Genomic DNA, 19,247 nt, shown 5'->3' on the forward strand with positions numbered 1-19,247 from the left:
CGGTGGGTCGCTGTAGCTTCAGCAACGGAAGACGCGCGAGCGTTGTTTCTTTCTTTTCTTTTCAACTTGGAACTATGATAATTCAATTTTTGCAGGGAAAATAAATAATGAGAAAGTAGGTTGAGGCAGCGTCACGAACAGCTGACTGAATTTCGGAATTCGGATCAGGCGTACTATTCGGCTCGTTGAAAAGAACGAAGAAAAAAGAAAAAAAAAGCGCGCTCCGCGGCTTCACGGAGGAGATTGAACGTGCCCTGAGGCTTACTGCTATACGTGGAACATGCGCCTGACATACATCCCTTCCGGCAGGCGACAGCAAAGTCGCCCGCCAGACTGGCGCGGTAAATGTTACTCCAGTTAGCCTCGAGGCGCTCGGCCAGGCTGTACTAACTTGCTGGATCGCTCGCGCGCACACGTTACCCTCACTTGAGACGAGCAGATGGAGACGACAGATATACAGCATTCGCCGCATTCGCTGCCGTGCCTAGACACTTCTCTTTTTGTTTGCATCCTGGTTCATGCGCACCCCGTGATGCGATTACGAGCAGTTTGTCGTTATCGCTTCGGTGAAAGCAACAGTCGCACGTATAGGTTCCTGACAAAATGGCACCGTACTATAACCTTTCACCGTAACCACCGCGTCGGATCCGCGTCGTACCCTTCTTTGAAAGGGCGAGTGCAGTTGAGCCGTGGTTGGCATTAGAGGTATAAATATGAACCGAATGAACCGTGCGTGCTTCCGGGGGCACAATGTGTGATGAGAAATCTAGAACTTGTCTGGTTACTCGGAACTCCTGCCGGCTCGCCGCGAAGGAAGCGCATGAACAAATCTATGCACACACCGTTTACCGTCGATGTAGTTTTGCCGAAGTGAGGTAGGCACAAGCGACAGCCTACTAGGTGGTTTTTTTTTTGCTAAAGGAAAAAAAAAGACACCTCCAAAGGCGAGGGCGGCGTATTCGACTTAGTGCTATACGTCTGCGTCAGACCGCGCTGAAATGATTAACGTTCAGACTATGTTATGTCGAAACACAGTAACTAAGGTTACCTAAGTAATTTCGAACCAAAAACATGTAATGCTAGCGGGCTGCGTGTAATCAAGGGTAGCGGTTATTATGGCAAATAGCGCTAACTTGTCTGCATAAGGAAATTTAGAGTGGATATACCCCCGTGCGTCAATCTGCACAGCATAACCCTGCTCATGTAGAAATGTGCTAGCGCAAGGTAACTGCAACAGACCAAAACACAAAACAGGAAATGACGGACGTTGCTAATAAATGCTTATTTATGGGGACAACCGATCATTATTGGCGTTACTTGAAACACAACTAGCCTAACAATATGTATTTCTTGTGTTCCTATATATATTATTCCATCACCTCTCTCTCTCACACACACACTCACTTCTTTCTATTCCTCTTTTCCTTTTCCCCAGCGTAGGACAGTCAACGGGGCTCCTGACTGGTTAACGTCCCTGCCTTTATTTTTTATCTCTCTGACTGTAACTTCCGTAGTACAATGGTTAGAGAATCAGGATCACAACCAAAGGTAATGTGTTTGAACCCAAATGGAGAAATGCATCCACTTTCGGCTCAGGGGAATTCTGGGATGACATTATTAAGGCTTACTGGCTGATCGACAGAGGGAAGGCATTACCTGAACCCTATTGTGATCCATATAATGCTTATTGCCACTCGAGAGTTAGGTATCTCAGCACCACCGCCATGATCATGAAAGCGAGCCTTTGTGGATTCCCTCGTTCGGGTTTATATATACATTTAAATCCTCGAAGAAAAGCTGATTAGTTTGAAGCCACTTCTGGCATTTACCGAGAGTCACTTCGAAACATCACCAAGTTTGCATCGCTCATTTCTCTATAAGCGTATACGAGCTTTGGCGTGTTTGTGTGTGAAAAGAACTGCATAAAGAAAGCACGCCTGACTTTATTAATTTTTCGTTTTCAACGTTGGTTAGTCGGAATTTGATGCGTAAGTGTCAGATACACGCCAAGGCAACCGCGCCAGCGATGGCCGTCATACGAGCGTTATTCTCGCTTATCGATTTGACCCGGGCTCTCGTTAAAGAAAATAAAATAAATGCAGCGCGTACGATTGACCCCAAACTGCCTCTCTAAACGCGTTGTGAGATTTAAAACGCGGGTACTTTCAACCTCGAGAATAAATCACGATTATGGCAGTTGTCTCTGGCACCTTATACATTTCCGGGGGATCGCTGTTATTACGCAAAGGGTCGCGCAGAATATCACGGCGTGCCAGTCATTCTCTGCACTCAGAATACCCTAAGCTGAGCACTTTTTTTTTGTTTAATTACTCGCGTCCGACCACAATGGCTTCTTCACAAAAGAGTGTTCATCACTGTTAAAGAAAATAAGATAAGGAGAGTTGCAGAAGAAGCGATTCTCGCACTCATGACGATAAGGCTTTTCTGACTCGTCGCGCGGAAGGGCAAATGGAGTTTGCGTAACCCCAACGCGGCTTAACGACGTAGCGAAACAGAGGCCCGCCGGACGTTGGTTCGTCGCGGCGTAGGAGCCGCACGGCGTCTGGACTTTAATTGGAGCGATTGCAAAACGTCGCTCACTGGACAGCCCTACAGAACACTGTCTCGTCTTGTACAATGTACAAGCCGAAGTTCGGAAATTCGTGCAAAATATACGCATTTACGACAAGCTCCACTATCTAAGACCATCTTAGTTAGTGCTTTCGGTTGAAAAGCGGGAATGGGGAGGGGGCAGAATTAAGGTGAAGCGTCTAACGCTTCCAATATTCGGACGACTGCAACCATGAAAATTACGCATCACGAATACTTGTATTGTTTCTTATATTACTTTTTCTTCTCAGCACCTTTATGTTAACTTCTATACGTTGGAAATTGTTTATCTGCTGTTGGTCGCTGCCTATAGACGGGGCCGTGGACCTAGTCAAGCCTTATTGGCTTTTTGTTCACGGTCTTCAACATTAGTGGTGTTGAAAAAAATATTTATTTGAATCGAATAGTTGAGAAAACGCTACGAGTGTCTTTAAATGTATTTCTTGGAGACTCGGTATTCAAGGAAAACTGACTTGAACATAAACCTACGTTAGATGGGTAAATTATCATTTCGGTGCTCTAGGAGAGTTCTCTCAGTAGGAAAAGAAAGTCACGTATTAGTACGGAATTCACCTGTCAGATTGTTTTTACAAGATTATTAAACGTTTATATAGCCTTTATGTAGCCCACATAGTTCTGCAGCAGCAGTACAGCCCCTGCGAACTGCACCTCCAAAACCACAACCTCTCTTTGACTGCCGTCATCTGCATTAATTTAGGCCACCATTAATTCACTGCCATCATTATTTCACAGCAGCATTAATTAACGCCCACCCTTAGTTGGACACACCAGGGCATTTGCTTAAGAGAACGCGTTGCTGCTGCGCTAGTTGGTTCATACTCGACAGTTTAATAAGCGCACAACTCACATGAGACAAGCGTTAACTCGGAACTAAATTTTAATTAGGAGCAGACAGCATAAGTCTAAAGAATCATGAAAGGTCTGCTGATCGCACAGTACGTTAGGGACAGCGAACATCGCTGTCACCTTTCAATGCACAAGACGAATCAAATTTGCGTATTCCTGTGCAACGAACACACAATGAACGCAAATTTCTAAATCATACAAGACATAAATGAACACAAGAGAAACCTCGTTTCTTTGTGCATAGGTTACAGGAACTGAACAATAACTCAATCATCTCATATGCAAAACGAATACGTGGCCGATGCTTAAAGAATGTCCACTACTCAACTGGGAGAGCGGACCGAGCAGACCTCAACGCAATCATCCGATCGCCATTTCTGTACTTTGCTCTTCATTTCATCCTTATTTCGCCACATTATTACACATACTGTTCTTTTAAGTGGCACGAGCGTCGAGTGACACCCTTGTTTCTTGCGCAGCACTTCTGGTTCACCTCCTGAGATGACCGGGGACGAAATTCAATATAAATCAGACGAATATAGAAAAAAATACTACAGTACAAAACTCATTGGTTACATTATAGAAACAATATCAGAGCGTAAGTTTTGTTACAAGTAGAGTTGCCTAATTGTCTGGAATAATTTGAATTAATAAGAAATCACTGATTACCGCACACATAAGCACAGTATCGTAGTCTGTTGAAATACCCACCACGTGAGGAAGTATTTGGCGAAATTCCTGGAAACCCGGAAGTAGAAAAAATAAGTAATGACGTTACTAGTGACGTCATTACTTTTTTTGGATTGATCTTTTAGAATAAATGAAATATTAGGGTCGCCTACCATTTTTTTTTGTTTCTACATTGTTTTTTGTAGCCATCTTTTGGTTTTGTTCACAATCAGCTCGTAGTACTCCTCGTAGCTGACTCTGCTCTCTGCTTCGTCCATTCCCTTCGATCTCTCTTTTTTACACATTCTCCTCATTTTGCAACGTCTTTGTTTGATGAAAACGCCACAAGATGGCTTGGGTGCTCGTCTACCATCTAGAAGCATGCGTACCGAATTCCTTTTCTTACGCTGCTCATTTTCTTACCCCATGACACTCCTCTTCAGGAATGTGTCAACGACTTAAACACTGCTAATGATGAGGGACGTGACTCCGCGAATGCGCGGCTAATACGCCTATTATCAGCCAGTAATCTGTTGAGCCCCCGGCCGTAGCCTTAGAAAAAAGGTCCGTCCACCGACCAAAACTGTTGGCAAATAAACCTAAGATAACCGCGAAGTTATGCCTCTTCCCTTTCTAAATACGGTTAGCCCGTTAAGAAATCTAATCATTACACACACACACACACACGCGCGCGCACGCTGTCCGGATTGGGGGCTCAATCCCATCGCTCGTGATCCTTTGTCAAGATTGGAGTCCGGCATGAATTCCAAGGTAGCTGGCCCATGCCGTCGTCCAACTTATCCACGCTGAGGACGTTGATGAAGGGGAGAACTGCTTCTCATCGAGAACGAGGAATATGGGTTTATTTACAGTATTTAAATCAGTATAACATGACTGCTTGAGAAAAAGAATGTCAGTCCAACATGACTGCACGACAGAAGTGTGTCCAACATTCGCACCACAGCAGTTTTTAAACACTTGGTCCTCCCGCGATATAAGGTGGCGCGAACGTTCGTTTACTCATTGTCAACTTGTCGCCGCCTCGCAGAACAGTTTACGTACACATAGGCACACACATTCCGATGTCCGGCGCCGACGTCAGAGGGGCGCTGTTCCGGGAAGCTCGGAGCCATGGTGGGTAGCTCGTTGTCCTGCGTCCCGGAAGGCGCGTGGGAAGCAACAAAAACGGCTTTCCCGTGGCAACTCGTTCACGCGTAGCAGATCAGGTCCGCGCTGGAGAGCTCGGGCACACTAGTTCGCCCGCTGAACTCGTTCCGTCACAATGGCGATGGGGCTGGAGGATGGCGGCGGTGTCAGCACAAAGCCCGCTTCATCGAACGCATGCTAGCTGAAGCGACGGAGAGTGGGGGATGCGTGTCTTGTTCCCCGGTCGTAAGTGGGTCTCGCCATTCTTAACAACGCACACACGCACGCACGCACGCACGCACACACACACACACACACACACACACACACACACGCACGCACACGCATATTAATGAAATGATAAATAAATGGAAATGAAAGTGAATGAAAAGCAACTGGCTGTAGATGGGATACGCACCCACGTCTACGCAACACGCACACACACGCACATACGTATGTATGTATGTATGTATGTATGTATGTATGTATGTATGTATGTATGTATGTATGCATGTATGCATGTATGCATGTATGCATGTATGTATGTATGTATGTATGTATGTATGTATGTATGTATGTATGTATGTATGTATGTATGTATGTATGTATGTATGCATGTATGCATGTATGCATGCATGCATGCATGCATGCATGCATGTATGCATGTATGCATGTATGCATGTATGTATGTATGTATGTATGTATGTATGTATGTATGTATGTATGTATGTATGTATGTATGTATGTATGTATGTATGTATGTATGTATGTATGTATGTATGTATGTATGTAACGTATAGTGTAAGAAGTTCTACTTCCTAAGAATTCTGGCCTATGTTTTGAAGTTGGATGGCAAAATATGATACTACGTGTCTAGATGCTGCTTGAGGCTGCCTGGTTGCAGAAGGCCGAGAAACTCGCACGCCGAAGTTCTGTGCGATACTAATGGGAATTATTGCGTACTTCATTCGCAACAGCTACATCTTGTGAAAAAGAAAAAAAAAGGACATGTGCGCACCGCGAGGCTCGCATTCGCGGTTGCCGAAGCGGGCGCTCTTGCCACGTGGTGTAAAACGGTGGGCCGAGCGGCGCGGAGTCGAGGCACGAGTCCGGGCCCTCCCCGAGACGTTTGTGGCTCTTTGGCTCGGAAGCCAAAAGCAACACACGAGCGTCCCTTTGTATTCCGGCCACAGCGGGGAACGCTCACCGCGGGCTTGGATGGCACGCGACGAAAACGGCGGCAACTTGCACTCCGTGCGCAGACGCGAAATAACGCGCAAAAGCCTTATTTCACTGGTCGCACGATGCAAAGGGAGCGCTAAGGATAAAATATTCTGTTATCTCGATATTCGCGCGTCGATACCGCAGTGCGTAAGGCACCCGAAACTCGCGGAAGTGGGAGGACGGAGTAAACAGACGGCGGTATTCTCACCACGCAGCCCCTATTTACTCCTCGGCTATATCTTGCCTTGTTTACTTTAGCGAACTGGAAGCGAGTGAGTAGCTTGCCGGGAAAAAGAAAAATTGAATTTCACGATTGCCCGAGCGTTTCTGGTTTGTAAGCATGACATGTGTACGTAGGAGCCTCTCTGCTCGAGCTTACACCGCCACTCGCGAGTGAAATTCGCGCAGTGGACAATAGACGTCGAGCTCTCAAACAACGAGTCCCATGTCCTTCAGAAGGGATCCCTCGTCAGTTAGACTGCGCACGCAAAAAGAAAAAAAAAACGAGGGCGCACAAAAAATCAAAGCCTATTCATTTCTCTGCCTTCGAACCGATTTGTAGCGGCATAATTAAGTTGTCATTAGTTGTCATTAAGTTGGCATTACTGTAGGTAACTCCCAAGCTCCGTAATGCGATCCTAGAAATCTGTGCAACTTGCCCAGCTGCAAGCAAGGGCCCCGGCATGATGGCGACGACAGCAGTGGCGGCTGTGACGGGAAGACGATGACAACGACGTCAGTATCACGACGACACCGACGTTGGCGTAGGTGGCATGGTCACCACATTTCCCTGAATGACATCGTATAGACAGCGAACAGCCATGCTTGCCAAGGGAATGCTGCGCACAAAAGCTTCGCTGCACGCAACTGTACGCCATCTCAGTGGCGTGAGTGTATTGTGACAGGCCCACATCGCAGTAGACACCGAGCTTTTATTACAACAGGCACTCACAGCGAGAACCGTGAAAACCTTTTTCGCGATTCGTCCAGCGTTGTCTTCGCCTGTTATGGCATGGCCGGCTGTGGCCTCCGAACGGCCTGCACAAGAACCCGCCGTTTCGAGTCTGCGTCACGCACATTAACCTCGCGCAAACTGTTTAGCGCCAGAGTTCCGGGATAGTTTGGATTAGTTTCCGTTTTCTAAGGGCGCATATCCGTTATAGGGGATTGGCTATGCGCAGTTCCTGCGCCGTCCGACAGGTTCGACGAAATAAAGAAACCGCGATACACGCAGCTTGGCATACCGCGTGCTAAATGTCTGCGAACGCAGCACTGTAGCTGCTTCAGTCATCCGCTTACTTTTGTGAGCATGCTCCCTGCCCATCTCCAACTTTATAGCTTGCGCAGGCATTTTAGGTACTGTGTGGTCTTTCCGGAGTCCGCCCAAAGCCTTCAAAACAGATATACGACTATTATACGTCGGAACTCATAACGATGCAGGAGGATGTTTTTTCTAGCTCATGACTAGTAACGATGCGGTAGGTCTACAGCATGTGATCATCCAGGCAGCTGTTAATTGTGCTTTTGGCTTTGTTCTTGAGAAACGCAAATCGGCCGGTTTACTGATAGCGTGTTACATAACTTACGCAAGCATTTAGCCACGAATAAGTTGTACTGCAGGGAACGTAACAAGGACAGTCATTTTTTTTTCTAGAGCAATAACTAAGACATAGCAATGAAGAGGGAAGGTACGGGGGTTAACTAAGGACCAATGAACGCAGGTACCCAGATGAAGATAACTTAATTTCGTTTCATTAGTCTGTTTCTCGATTTATGGCAGGATTAGTAGCTAAACGTGCTCGCATTTCCCTGTTTTATTGTGTCGGTACGATACTTTGAACAATGCGAGCACCGATTGAGTAACAAGGTCTTCCTCTCGCTCCCTGTCATGATGATAAGAAAAATAGCGTTCATAAACGCTACATCCTATGAAAGGATGGCAAGATGGCTTCGCAATAACACTGCCCATCCTAATTAATTTAATTATGGGGTTTGCGTGCCAAAACCACGATCTGATTAAGCTACCCTAAACCGATTTGGGGACGTATACGGTTCACTGCGCAAAAAATTGCCGCCTCGAGAGCAAACCGTATGAAGAAGTCTACCACATGTTTCAAATGTATTAGTTTGTCAAAAATTATTAAGGGCTCCTAAATCACCTATGACATTTTTTTTAACACATTTTAAGTAAACACGCGTTGCCCGTACAGCAGACCATGATAAACATCTCTCGCGAAAATTGCACCGCTACACGCCGCGGATAAGCCACAAATCCTGAAAGCAAGCCAGTGTTCCTCTCCTGGCTTTTCCGGTCCCTCTTTCGAACGTATTTACGCCAGCAGGGAGCTGCGCCTGACATCACCAGGGTGAAGTTACCGATTGGTGCACCTGCGAGCAACGACAGCATCAACATGATCAGTAACTGCTGTGTGTGCGTGAGATAGATAGATAGATAGATAGATAGATAGATAGATAGATAGATAGATAGATAGATAGATAGATAGATAGATAGATAGATAGATAGATAGATAGATAGATAGATAGATAGATAGATAGATAGATAGATAGATAGATAGATAGATAGATAGATAGATAGATAGATAGATAGATAGATAGATAGATAGATAGATAGATAGATAGATAGATAGATAGATAGATAGATAGATAGATAGATAGATAGATAGATAGATAGATAGATAGATAGATAGATAGATAGATAGATAGATAGATAGATAGATAGATAGATAGATAGATAGATAGATAGATAGATAGATAGATAGATAGAGAAAGAGAGAGATCATAAGGGAAAGGCGGGCAGGTTAACCGGGCTGAGCCCGGTAGGTTACCCTGCACTGGGGAAGGGGAAAGGGGATTGAAAGAGAAGAAAGAAAGAAGTTCGCAGTTTGCACTATTATATATATTTATAGTATACACGCAAGCGTTGATCGCTGAGTCAGTCACGGGCGGTTATACAGGCCGGTGCATTTCAAGAAACGCACCAGCGCCTTTGTGGCCCTGCACATAGCAGACGCACGAGGCCGCAGACCCAAGATCTCCTCTGTGAACGGCCGATCGTCTAGGTACCCTAAAGCTGTCGGAAGGGGCACGCATCTCATCTTCTTATGTGGGGCAGTCCCACAGGAGATGTTTGGTCGTTTTTTCGGCATCAAGTTTGCAGCAATTGGGACGCCATCGTCGTCATGTAGTTGCCGTCGTCCGCCTCTTGTCACACAGTCATCGTCACTCCATCGTCATCGTACAGTTGTCGGCACACAGCCGTCGTCACGCTTCTGCAGTCACACTCCTCGTCATCCCATTGCCTTCATGCCGTCGTCATTCCATCGATGTCCTTCCGTCTTCCCAATTCCATTGTAATCATGCTGCTGTCATTTAATCGTGATTTTGACGCCGTTGTAATGCCATTGCCATGCCATTGTCATCATACAGTCGTCGTCATGCATTCCTTGTCGTACCGTCGTAATGATCTCGTCGTGGTCCTTCTATTCTCGCGATTTGATTCCCAACATGGCGTTTGTTCACACGCTGTAGTTCGGTCTTTATTTACAGAAAGTTAGCACTGAAGGATATGAAAGGCTGTAGTGTCTATTTGTTACTAGGGTTAAAAATTGACAACTTCAGATGACAACTAAACTTAAGCTAAACTAAAAAAGAACATTAAAGAAAATTATTGGTTGGAATAAGTGAGCGGATACTTTAGACTACGTCCTATGTTAACAGAAAGCATCGGGTTTACAAGGCACCATTTCTTCGAGGCCTTAAAAGAGGTATAGTGCAGGTATACGCGTACTTCATAATTTCAACATCTTCAGTAGTCTCTGAATTTCTTGTAGTTTGCCATCATTGTTCTTCTTTTTTTATGCGTAATTTCGCATTCGCCTCGGTTTTTGTCTGAAATCAACTTCATTTTCACTCTTCTCACTTCCGTGCTGAGATTAGACTGATCATCACCCATGACTGGCACGCTCATGAGATACAATAACGTGCAGCCGGCGAGCTTTTTTTTGTCAGATCCATAAAATACAACGTTAAAGTAGTTCACCATGCGCACCAAAAAAGTTCACCATGCACTTTCGCAAAGGTGAATATGGTCGTGACTTTTGTTTCAGCCACAGCGTTTCATACAATTGCTAGAGGTAGCTGTGGCGCTAGTGATTACGGAACCTGCAAGCAGGGCAGTTTGCCCAGCATGGGAAGGATGAGTAGTACATGAATTTGCCTAAACTTTGTCCTTCTGGCTTCAACTGGCCTCGTGACCATGCAAGGGGATTAATATTTAATGAAAGTACTGCGTTTTAAATAATTAAATAAACGTTGTCAAAATTGTCTGACAGCAGGGTTCGAACTCCGTACTTCAAGCACAGAAGCCCGATATTGTAACCATTACGCGATGGAATCATGGACAAGCGGCTCCACTGTAATCATCAGCGATTATGCATGCTTGCAAAGTCTTATTACCAACTGCATTAAAAAAAGTCCAAATTGCTTTGAAATTTAATTCGATTTAGGCACAGATAAAGCGTAATAAACGAAGCCACAAGGACGTCTAAAGCCCCAAGCATGAAGATCAGACAAATTCGTGCAGTGCCCGTCATTCCCATGGTGGCTGGGCGACCGCAGCGCCAGAGTTCCCTCTAGTAATTGCAGGAAACTCTGTTTTCAACCATGTAACCGAGTTCAGGTCGGTCGCCTCGTACTCAGTGCGCAGGCTTTGCACACCTGTGTTTCAACGGTTGTGCTTGTAGTCGCAGCTGTGCATATCACTTCTTTGCCGGACCGTCCAGAAAACGCCCCCACCTGCTGGCAGTGCGGCTTGCTGTTTCAAAATGGCCTGCTTTCGTGTTGATGTGCTACGCACACATTTGCCAATGCAATTCCGTGAAGTAACGATACTTGAATGTGCTCTTCCACTTGATGTTTGGGTGCAATGCTTTGCTCTTCGCCCTTTTAGCCGGTTTTGTTCTTCCAGCAGCAGTTGTTGGCTTTTGTGTGTGTGTGTGTGTGCGTGCGTGCGTGTGCGTGCGTGTGCGTGCGTGTGCGTGCGTGCGTGCGTGTGTGTGTGTGTGCGCGTGTGTGCGTGCGTGTGTATGTGTGTGCGTGCGTGTGTATGTGTGTGCGTGTGTGTGTGCGTGCGTTCTGAGAACCTGGAACGATTAAGAGAAAGACCGAGACTGTGGTGGCTATTTGGTTTATTTAACACGATTCCAATGAATAGTCCGTTAAAGTTCGCATTAGGCCGCAGACCAATATCTCCATTGTCCTCCAGGGTTGCCGTTTATTTTTATTTTTTTTTGTGGACGGGGGGGGAGGTATGCTTTTTCGACATTGCGCGCTAAGTTTTGAGAAGCTTAGTCTTCCTTAGTCGAGGGATGGTACAGTGCTCAACTCGGTAGAGTGTAATAAGCGTTCCAGAGTGGAGGATCATTTGAGAATACGGGGGTTATCGGGGCTACGGTTCTCGATGTTCCGGTGCGACGGCTATAGTCTGCCTTGGTCCTAGTGGCTTCGATTGCGATGCGTTCTTGCCATGCAACAGAGGCGAACGGCGACGCGAAATTTGGCAACGTTGATGTTGTTTGTCGGGCAGCTAAGGTGCCTTGGTCACGTGATAAAAGCGTGCCCCGTGGTGGTACCGAAATAAGGGCCTTTCGGGCGTCGCACGCCGCGGGGCATGACTTTTTTTCAAATTTACTGTTTTCTGCGTAAAGTCAAGCATCGTTCGCACAATATCTGGTTGGCCAACAGGCGCCACGTCAAAAGTGAGCTGAAAACGGGTTATACTTGGATTAACGCACTATAACAGTTATGGCTGTAGAAGGACTCCGACAACACTGGTGCACAGGACAACTTCGCGATGGAAAGCCAGGTAGGGCACTCGCATGTCGCGCGGAGATGCTCACTGTACCGCGACGCCAGGAGACGCCTTCAAGCTGCCACGAGACCCGCGCCTCGTGTGACAGAGCGCGGCGCGCGTGGGACGGCGGCGGCGAGACCGAGCTATTTCGATGCCAAGCCGGAGACGCCGCTGTTGGCACCCCGCTGGAAACAGCTGCGCCATCGCCCTCAGCGAGAGTGGGAGGTATACCGAAGCTGTTGGTTCGCCTCCTCCCCCCCTCCCCCTCCGCACTGTAGGTTGCGCTGAAGGCGCTTAGGAGTGACGTTGCGAGGTCGTTACACGCTGTCCAGTCAACTCACCGAAACCTACGCGACGCGTACAGTTCGCGCTCCTCTTTCGTGTGCCTCGCCGGAGCAGCACGACATAACAATAAAAGCGTTACCTATATATTACATGACTGAGTTCCTTCCCCACCCAAGTTATGGCCTCAGTAAAAAAAAAGGGGGGGGGGGGGCAGTTTCGCCCGAACGGAGAAGTACTGACTGCGATAGCATGGTTTATCGCTGTGCTTGAACTTAACGCGGAGGCGACATAGGTATACGCGGGTGCGCCACAATTTTTGGCGCCCTTCAAAACTTTAACGCGCCGCGTAGGGCCTGTAATGACATCGCAGGGGACCCACTACAGTACCTAACCCACTATGGGCTGCCATTGTCAAAATTCTGAGGAAGAATTTTGTCAAGAACATAAGACATGGTATGAACAACATTGGTGACTGGACATGTAGCATTATAACCCTAATATACGGCATGAATAAGCATGTGGCATACATGTACCTAAATATATGCCCAGTCCCACGATGACGCCAGTGGAGACATCGAAGATTCGCTTCCAGTGTCCTGACAATTTCTATCGGAATAAAATCAAACGCAGAGAAATATTGATCCACATGGTGAAGTTTGTAAAGCTAAGTGTTAATTAAAAGCTATACAACTAAATGCGGTGCGGACGGATGTATTTACTGTCATACTATACAACATATATTCTCATTCAATGTGCATCTTCAGAAGCGCAAATATAGCTTTAATCTTGAGCTTTAAGCTTTAATCAAGCTCATGCAATGTTTACGTTTCTGCACTACGCCATTTACAAGCTATGCCGAAATGCGGACATGAAATCAAGCGGATTCACACCGCGAGAAATCGATGCACCGACGTCACAAGGACAAATGTCATGTATGATGCCTATATAGTAAAGAATAGTGAAAAAATGTTTATGGCTGAGAAAATTACAACATATCTAAATAGATTTAAACATTATATATCCCTCGTATCACAGTGGCACGCACTCTTTCGGGATGATGATGATGATGAAAAACTTTATTTGTCCCTCTTTAAAGGGAAGGGGGCAATGTAATAGAGGGTGGGGGAGGAACTACTTGAAGTAGGCCTCCTTTATCCTCTCAGCCCACTCCAGGATGGCCTCCTGAAGATCGGGCCTGGAGCTGCGCAAGGCAGCATCCCACTGCTCCTCACTAGATATTAATTGCTTGAGGAAAGGGGGAAGGGGGTGCTTAGGGCACCCCCACATGATGTGGTTTAAGTCTGCTTTGGGAGAGACACAGAATTTACAAGAGGGAGCAAGGTAAATGGCGGGATGAATGCGGTGGATGAGGTAAGGGGATGGAAAGGTGTGAGTCTGCAGCTGTCGCCACAGAATTTCACACCTACGCGGGGATTTACCCATGAGTGGCCGAAAGGTTAAGCGGTCTAATCGGCAGTGTGTGCAGATGTCGTAGTAAGTAATAAGTCGATCCCGCGCTGTAAACGGCGCCTCCTCCGTGGCGAGGTCTGACACATCTGATGCCTGAGCCCGGACAGTAAATCCTCGGGTACTGGCATGAGCCGCCTCGTTTCCGGCAAGGCCCGCATGCCCGGGAGTCCAGATTAATGCCACAGTTTGATGGAAAGGATGGGCCAAGAGGAGAGAAAGGGCTGGCTTAGAGACCCTACCCGCTCCGAAGTTATGTATGGCTGTTTTGGAGTCGCTAACGATAACTGATGGATTTCGGGAGGATTCGCCAAGAATGGGCACATATCCAATGGTGCATATTTATTTGACATGAAAAACACAAACAATACACAGAGAAAGGGAAATACGAAAGGAGCAAGCTGCAGCTGCCACCAGGAGGGGCGCAAAGCCTACCTACTCTTTAGGAAAGAGGGGATAGAAAAAAAGTAGCAGTTTCGCCCGAAAGGGGAAACATCGATTGTGACAGCAACTTAGTGGATAGCAACTTAGCAACTCCACTATACGAAGCAAGGGTAGTGGTTATACCGGTCGTATAAATTTGCGAACATACTCATACTAACTCAATTAACAAGCAATGTGTCACGCGTGCACAAGAAAACATGAGCACAACTCACTCGGTGACCGCGGAAACTCTCTGTCAAAACGCTGGAGTGAGGAAGCGTGTCAACTGCGAGCGAATTCACCTTCGCGCAGCCTCAGCGTGAACTAAGCCTTGAAAACGCGAACTAAGCCGCGAACTAAGCTCAACGCGAACTAAGCCGCCAAAGCACACGCAAGGCGGGCTCTGTCCTCATCGCAGATGGCTTTCAAGACAGAGCGGCCCGGCCCGGTGCGCGCGGCCGCCCGCAATGACCGGAGTAGAACGTGCCCCTTCCCCCTCCCTACCATCGCCCCTGAATCTTGTGCGCGACGGAAGACGGCGCGCTTCCTCCGCGCTTTTCTCTCTTGTGTGCGCGAGATTAAGCCACAATCGCCGGCTCACCGTCGCACGCTTTCTCTCGCACATACTGCACATGGTGCGCGGCGACGATTTTATCAACCTTGGACTTCATACAGAACCTCACGGCGACGGCGACGGCAGAGATGAGCCCGGATTATCCGTATAATTTAAAGCAATGAAAGGAAGTTGAAGCTAACGAAAATGGAACTGAAGAAAAAAGAAACAGCAAGATGAGAGACGCCAAAGATGAAAGCAAAGCAAGAAGATACAGTGAGCAAGTAGGAACAAAACATACACGCTGGAACAGAAAAGAAAACGCAGGTTGCAATCATTAGAGAAAAATGTAAAAATATGAAAACAAAGCAAGAAATATTTCCTCCCTTGCAAAGCCTCCCACAAGCGGGTAGCCGACGCATTTTCCCGATAATGAGGCACGCTAAATATAAAAAAAAAATCAAAGAAGCCTTTCAATACCAAACGCTATTCCATTAGAAAGTATGGGCTCTAAATATACGTAAAAGCCATCACATTATGCGCAGATAGGCGCTGATAGCCTCGCTTTGAAAAAGAAAATGTTTGAGCGAGGCCAGAGGCAAGTATAGGCATCACGTAAACTTCGCTCTAAACTTACAGAAGAATGTCTGCCGTATGTTTCTTTTTTCTTGTTCTTTTTAATCCCGTGGCTTCACTGGAATACTAGAATGCCGAATCATCGCTATGCGTTATCTTTGTTTGCGACACCCACACTGGAGTTGTCTCCGCTTTCTCCGTTTACGCACAGAAACACAGAGCTCACACAAAGGAGCAAACTGAAACCATCAAGCTCACGCCGCCAGTTTCCACCATCCCCCAACTATCCTTTTAAGACTGTCACTGCCTCTTTGGTGGTGACAGTCTCGCCGGCAATCTTCGCCCAGAGATCACCCCCTCTTCATCAAAATGTCGATGGCCTTGACGGAGGCCTAAATCAGTGAAAGGACACCGTTGTTGTGAGAAGGAGCGAAGACCCGTCCCCGTACGCCTTATGTGTGACAACGGGTCCCCTTTCAATGTCCCTGTTCGTAAACGGGTGTTAGAAGTTTAGAGTCGTTTTACAATTGGTCCAACATTGCGCTGAAAGAAAGCTCGTGCTCCCTCTCCATTTTCTTTTACTATGTTTCCGCAGTACATAAGTTAAAAGATAAAAAGTAGAAAAGAAAAAAAGAATAAGCAATAATGTCTCACATACCGAATTCATGCTAAGCGGAGCACTAAAGAACTCATGACGTCGTGGAGGGTCCTTAGCTATTGTAACTCGTTTTATTGCGATATCTATTGTCTGAAGTTCACCTTACCTTTTTTTTTTTAATGGATCGCAAAACACGGTGATCCCTCGTTTCTGGATCCGAAGCAGATGAAACCTTCACTAAGGCGACGGTGGTTCTATCTAACGCGGTGGTAGTCCTTATGTGACATCTCTTGATAAGTTTGGCTTGACATTTGTCAACATTAGTCAGTGTGGACGGCAATACGGCAGTAATGGCGTTTCGTACTATCGCCTTAAGAAGCCAGCGTTGTCCGAGTGTCAAGCAACCGTCACGCCACTAGCCATCTCTTCACTTCCATTAAGACGGTATGGCTCGCGTGGCAACCCATGGCAAACACGCACGCGCACGCACGCACAAACACGCACGCGCACGCACGCACAAACACACACACACACACGCACGCACACACCCAGCGGTACCGCGGGAGAATTGACACCTCTGTTGGCATCTAATCCGTCAGCAGAAGCATCGGTGCGGTCCCAGGTAATCACACACAATCAACTAGAGACATTTATATCAAGTCGAATCAAAGGTGTTTCCCCGACCGAGCGGATCATTTCCTGTGCCACTATCAATTATGTGGTGCAGGAACTGGTAAAGACGTAATCCATACCTTTAAAATCCTAGGGGGCCTTCAATCTATGCTATGTACCGCAAAAAGTGATAACGGTAGGCGATTGGTATCTGGAGGTTGGGACGAATCGTCATTATGTTTTTTTTTTCTTTCTTTTCTTTTGGTTCCTTTTCTTTTCTTTTTCTTTTTTGTGACGCACCCATGCCAGCTCACGGCTTCACTGTCGGAAACAACCACGCCGACGAGGCTATACATCTGCGCAGGCATCCCATAATTGATTCTTGAAAATCTCTCTTTTTTTTTCTGAGAAGGGTTGTTATACTGAACCCGCCGTCCTAGCTTTCTGAAGCTTTTGGGTTGTCTTAAACTGTAGCCGGCACATTATAGATGACTTATCCTCGCTGTAGCTATGCTAGAACCCTCCATCTGGGACGCACAGCTACGCCGCCTCTGACTGCCAGTGGATTTTGCAAATGTCCATTCGTTACCACATTTGCAATGGCTGACATTTACGTGCGACAGTTGCAGGCTCCAGTCGGTCTTCGCCCACATCCTGTGCCTCTTCCCACGCTGCGCTCTTTAAGAATATCTTTTTCTAAGGAGACACCACTCTCTTTTTAGAACATCAGTTACGCTTTAAGCTTTGAAGCTCTGCACTGCCTAAACTGCTTTGGCACGCTACCAGTCTTTAGTCCTATATATTATTCATCCTTACATTTGCTAGTATTTCATCTTTGCTAAATATAATAGGCGTTCTGAGTCTACCAACCTCTCTTTATTTTAATTAAGCGCTTATTTACTCTCGCTATATATATCTCTCTTTCTCGACTGCGTCGAACCGACTGGGTATTGCTCATTTCTTTAGATATTCTAAATTAGATATTCGGCTTGTCTATATGGTTAAGATGAAATGGCAAGGCCGAGAAGAGAGAGAGAAGCAATGGGGCCAATGTCGGCAGGTTAACTAAGGACGTGACCAGCTGGCTACCCTAAGCCTGAGGAGGGGAGAAGGGGAAGAACAGCTAAGATGAGAAAATACAATATAGTCAGACGTTCACAGAGTCAGTCGCAGAGGAATTCCCGCTGTCACAAGCGTTTGTACGAGCCAGTGTCCTTCACAAAGTGCAGAATGGCGTTTGTGGCCTTTTCATGCAAGAATGCATAGGAAGAAAAGATCTTTTCTTCCGAGAGCGCTCTATTATCTAACAGGTTGAGTTTAGCTTGTAGAATACGTCGTTGAGTGTCAAAGGATAGGTAGTACGTGTCACAGAAGGTGCTCTAGAGTCTCGTCGCACCTGCACAAACTGCAGGTCGCACCGTTGGCCATCCCTATTAGTAATGAATAGACAGTGGTAAGCGCGACGCCCAACCACACGCGTTACAGTAAAGTTGTTTCGCGACAGGAGATTCGAAGTGGCAGGCGAAGTCGCGAGTTAGTGTCGAGGGAGCCCAAGCGTGCTTTGGTGAAACACCGGTGAATTCCATAGCAGAAGTGTGATATCGCGAGCAAGTGACTGAAGTCGCCGAGCAGCATCCGTTCTTGAGAGTGGTATAGGAACACGCTGACGTTTTTGATGAGCCGAACGCGCAGCTTCGTCTGCGCTTTCGTTGCCGACGATTCCGCAGTGACTCGCCAACCATGAAAATACAATGTCGTGTGCTTTCTCGAGCGCACGATGAAAAGCGTGCCTTATTTCGTACACTAGGTGCTCGTGTAACCCATGACGTAGGACAAATTGCCGAGTTCGTAGAGCTGCTGTGGAATCGCAGAAAATGGCCCAACAATTTTCTGGCTGCTGGAGCGCGTAATTGAGTAACCTAGAATATGAGCAAGTTCTGCCGCTGTGCCACGTGGTATTGTGCAAATATTTATATGTCTTGAAGAAGACATCCGATGGAACAACTACTGCTTCGATAGAGCTGTTGGAAGAGGTGGCACCAAATGCAATCACCAAATTAGACGAATGCACAGTGTGGGACGTTTACGCAGTGATGTCACGAGAACGAAGATGATGCTTGTGGAGGGAGGAATGACGATGAGAGGTACCATACATTTCTAAATATATTTCAGCAATTATTTATCTCTGCCTCACAATGAACATACCGAGCTAGCCCAAGAATGTTGCAGCACAAATCTAACAAAAAAAGTTAACCAATGAAGCCGTAAAACATGCACTATATTATTAGTAAGTGTGTGCTTTAGAAATGCTCATTAGCCGACGTTATATGCACAGTTCTGTCACG

At 46.6% G+C, this 19,247-nt stretch overlaps 1 protein-coding gene across 2 annotated transcripts in view; it reads left to right on the forward strand.

The window, feature by feature from the left end:
• The window catches only part of LOC135913357 (glycine receptor subunit alphaZ1-like), a 191,165-nt gene that overhangs the window by 83,809 nt on the left and 88,109 nt on the right, over positions 1-19,247 (forward strand). The gene's annotated exons all lie outside the window — the stretch shown is intronic.

Source organism: Dermacentor albipictus, chromosome 4 (assembly GCF_038994185.2).
Source record: "Dermacentor albipictus isolate Rhodes 1998 colony chromosome 4, USDA_Dalb.pri_finalv2, whole genome shotgun sequence".
Lineage (NCBI taxonomy): Eukaryota > Metazoa > Arthropoda > Arachnida > Ixodida > Ixodidae > Dermacentor > Dermacentor albipictus.